The sequence below is a fragment of the Fulmarus glacialis genome, unplaced genomic scaffold (assembly GCF_000690835.1).
Source record: "Fulmarus glacialis isolate BGI_N327 unplaced genomic scaffold, ASM69083v1 scaffold16981, whole genome shotgun sequence".
Lineage (NCBI taxonomy): Eukaryota > Metazoa > Chordata > Aves > Procellariiformes > Procellariidae > Fulmarus > Fulmarus glacialis.
Genome location: NW_009194844.1, coordinates 55,813 through 59,584, shown reverse-complemented (window position 1 = coordinate 59,584; position 3,772 = coordinate 55,813). Strand labels below are relative to the sequence as shown.

The following is a 3,772-nucleotide window of genomic DNA, read 5'->3' as shown; positions in this document are numbered from 1 at the left end:
GCGGCTGTGTGGTGCTTAGCTGTTGGCTGGGGTTAAACCTCGGTAAATTCTGCACACACGCTGTATTAGTCTCCAGGCTTACGAGGTCTTCCTTATGCACGGCTACCCTTTTGTTACTGCAGGGAAGCTGGTTTTCCGTGTGATTATTATTTAACAAGAATGAAACACCTGTGATGTGACTGAAATATAATTGGTTTGTTCTGTCTCTTTTGGTGCTTCCCTCTGTGCCTTCGCTGCTGGGCAGGGAGATGATGGAGAAGTTGGACCCAGAGGTCTACCTGGAGAACCTGTGAGTATCTCCTCCTTTGGCTTGACGTGCAGCAGCACTGCTTTGGTCAAGGTCTTTTTATGATAATGGTGGTTTTAGGGGTCCCATGGGGCAGCTCTTCTGGTGCTAAGCAAGACCCCTGAGGTCCTGCAGGGACTGAGCTTCTCTTGCTTGAAGATCCATGTGAATGGTTTAGAGAGTATCTGTGCTGTAACAACTCGGTTTTGCTTTTTTTCGCTAAGATGGCCACCGAGAAGATGCTTTCTGGAGTTTTTTTTTGTTTGATTGTTTCTTTGTGCTTGATTTTTTGTTTGTTTTTTTTTTCTAATGAGCAAAATTCTCATTGATTTTGTTTGCTCACTGTCTAGTCACTGTCTGTTTTTGAAAAAAATGTAATTGTAAATGTAAAGCTTGGCTTAGATTGATCTCATTCCTTTCCTGTATGTATTCTTCTTCCTGATGTGTTGTTTAGGATTCAGGTAAGTAGGCTGCGGTAGAAATTATGCATAGTAAACGTGTGAAATACAGTTTTCGTGAGCGTTCATAGCAAACTCCAGTGAGAAAAGGTTTTGTCTGCTATTGCGCGGGTAACGGCAGCAATTAGCCCTGCAGCTCCCTTGCCCACATAGTTTTGTGCAGTGTGAGTGGTCCCTTTCAAATCTCGGGATGAAATCGTGGCAGGATTGAGCTCAAGCGGACTGTTAGCCCTGACTTCAGTAGGGTCAATATTCTTTTCACAGTGCACAAAACTTCATAAACCTGCGGAGTTTGTCGATGTTTGGGCCTCCACGTGCTGCTAACACTGGAGCAGCTGAACCAGGGCCAGCGAAGAAGGGAGTTCCTAGTATCAATAAGGTTAAAAGGAGATGCTGGTGGTGTTGGACAAAAATCTCCTGAACAACCCAAAGAAATGCTTTCAGGGAGTGCCCCATTGAAAAGAAACAGTTGGGTTGTCAATTTGAGACTCTGAAAGCATTTTTTCCCCCGATACCGAGTATTTTTTACTTTATTGGCAACAGTGAACTGTTTCTGGCTGTCTGTAGATTTCTGTGTGTAGTACAGTTGTTGGCTGCTTATTTCATCCAAAATGCATTTCCTTTGTTATGAAAAGAACATTAACTATCTATCATTTACCACTGGCTTTCCTTTCAAAATGTTTGTTGTTGTTCTTCTAAGGCCCAGCGTGGTGGCCTGAGGGTAATTGATGAGAACGGTTGGACACACTTCATGTGCGAAAGGGAAGGGTTGGCATTTACGGACTCACTGGAACTAAATTACAGACGAGATGTCTGATTAACTTCTGGGGAAGATTAATCAACTCAGCTATCTCCTTAGCACATGTCTAAGCAATAACTTACAGGTTATTAACTTCTTAAAAGCGTTTATGTGCTCAGGTAACACAGTAACAAGAGAGGAACTTAAATGGTGATAACGCATGCAGGGAAGTTTATTTTTAGTTCAGCAACATGAGTAAAAATATCTGCGATGGCCAGAGTAAAGGTTTAAATTGCATTACGGAAAACTTTTTGTCATAAATACATACACCCGAAATCTGCATGTTTGCCTCTTTCTCTGCCCAGAGCCAAAAGAGAGTCTTATAAATTTAATGGTAACTGAAACTAGTGGTGAGACTTCAAAATTTCTTTCTCTTTATCCTGCTCCATTTCCTTCCAATTCCCATCACCAGTTGATACAAGCAGAGTTTCTGCTCTGCTGGGGTTCAGCATGCAAAGCTTTAGCCTGTGAAGGTCGCCGGTGGCTGGGACAGACCACCCGGTCGATGCATCCAGTTTGTGCTGCAAACTGCATTTTTTGCAGGATCGAAATCCCTGCAGCCTCCAAGATCAGACACTTTCTTAATGTCTCCTATTTTATCTTGCAACGTTTCATTTTAATTCCTCTGTCCTCTCTGCATCATAAAAAGGGACGTATAATATTTGGGTAGACAGATGAAGCTGCCCATCAATCAAGAACGATTTTCCTCCATGACAGTGAATGAGCACCATCCTTATAAACACCCAGAGTCCTCCCGTGGTCCCTAATTTAAGAAAGGGCCTGCGTTTAAAAGGTGAGCTTTCAGATCTGCAGCTGAGTGCACACAAAACCCCATCCCTTTCCTTTCACTACAAACCCACCTGAAGGCTCAAGGTAGAGGAGGTGCCAGGGTGTGATTTGCAAAGCTTCCAATTGAATGAACACAATTCTCCTGCCATGTCTCTGCTACTCAGTGTGATGCTCCAATCCTACCAACTTCCCTGAAGATGGTGTGAGGTTAAATCTGGTGAGAAAGCTAGAAATGGAAAGAAAACACCATGATACCAGGAGTCCTGACTGGTTAAGGTTTAAGAAACAAATGCCTTTGAAAATGTACATTTATGCTGCAGGCTGAAAAACTTTTCCAGCCTTGCTGAGTTGTAAAATGATAAAAATTAAATCTGGAGAGATTTTGAAATGCTTACCCTAATGATCCATTAGTGGTATCGGGTCATTCTTCACAACACTCCCCAGCTGAAATGACTTGGTTGCAAAGTGCTTTGCATCATTGTGTGCGTTACAGGGTAATCGAGGAATATGATTAAATGAACAAAAAAAAGTTGGTTTAAGTGGGCCTTCTTCCAATCCAAAGAATAAATGTCTGTGCCTATATTATTTATCTTTATAATTCGAGGATGTATGCACGCAGGATTTCTCTTACTGGTTTGTAAACCAAGAAAGCTGCTGTTACTGCAAAACCAGCAAGGTCGTTGCCGCGCCAGACCCCGACGCTTCCCCGGGCAGAGCGATGCTCAGCCGTGCCCAAGCTCCCCCCGATCCACGCTCACGGCAGCTCAGGGGGCATGGGAAACACTAACCCCGTTTGTTTCCCCCAACAGGGACCCCGAGGACTGCTGGGACCGAAGGGGCCGCCGGGACCCCCGGGGCCACCGGTGAGTTCTCCGGGCTGCTGCCCTCCCCAGGCAGCCAGCTGAGCTTTCCGGGCAAAATACCCTGTCCCCATTAGTCATTCAAGCAGATAATACAGCTGTATAATTTTATGCATCTGTGCAATGAAAAGAAGTGGTATTCAGAAAAAAGTTATGGCTCAAAGTCCATATTCTCCCCCATTTTCAGTGGCGTCACGTCCACTTACGGCAGCTCAAGATTTGGCCCACCTGAGTAAATATTAATGCCTCGCTCAGGCTGGAAGGGAAGAATGAGAGTTATTAACACAGTGGCTTTGCTATTAACTTTTGCCTGAGGGCTGGTGAGACTTTAAAGCAGTTTGTTCATATTTTGGGCGAAAGCCGAGGAAAGAACGTGCCGGTTTTTATTCAGGAGACAGTCACCTTATCTGTCGTGTGCTGCTGGGAGCGCTGATGCGGGGCTCTCTCTGTAAATCACTGCAGCTCGCTGAAGTCCCAGAACTTAAAAACCAAAACCCGGGCTGCTGCTAGGGCTAAAGGGGTCAGCATTTAATGGTGAGGGTTGTGAAACCCTTAGCCCCTCCTGGGACACGTGTGCTCT

At 44.8% G+C, this 3,772-nt stretch overlaps 1 protein-coding gene across 1 annotated transcript in view; it reads left to right on the top strand.

Annotated features, from left to right (window-relative positions):
• Nucleotides 1-249: 249 nt before the first annotated feature.
• The window catches only part of LOC104084167 (collagen alpha-1(V) chain), a 53,770-nt gene continuing 50,247 nt past the window's right edge, over nucleotides 250-3,772 (top strand). Inside the window, exons 1-2 of the mRNA XM_009587908.1 lie at nucleotides 250-289; nucleotides 3,142-3,195. The gene's annotated coding sequence lies outside the window, so the exon portion shown is untranslated. The remainder of the gene's footprint in view (nucleotides 290-3,141; nucleotides 3,196-3,772) is intronic.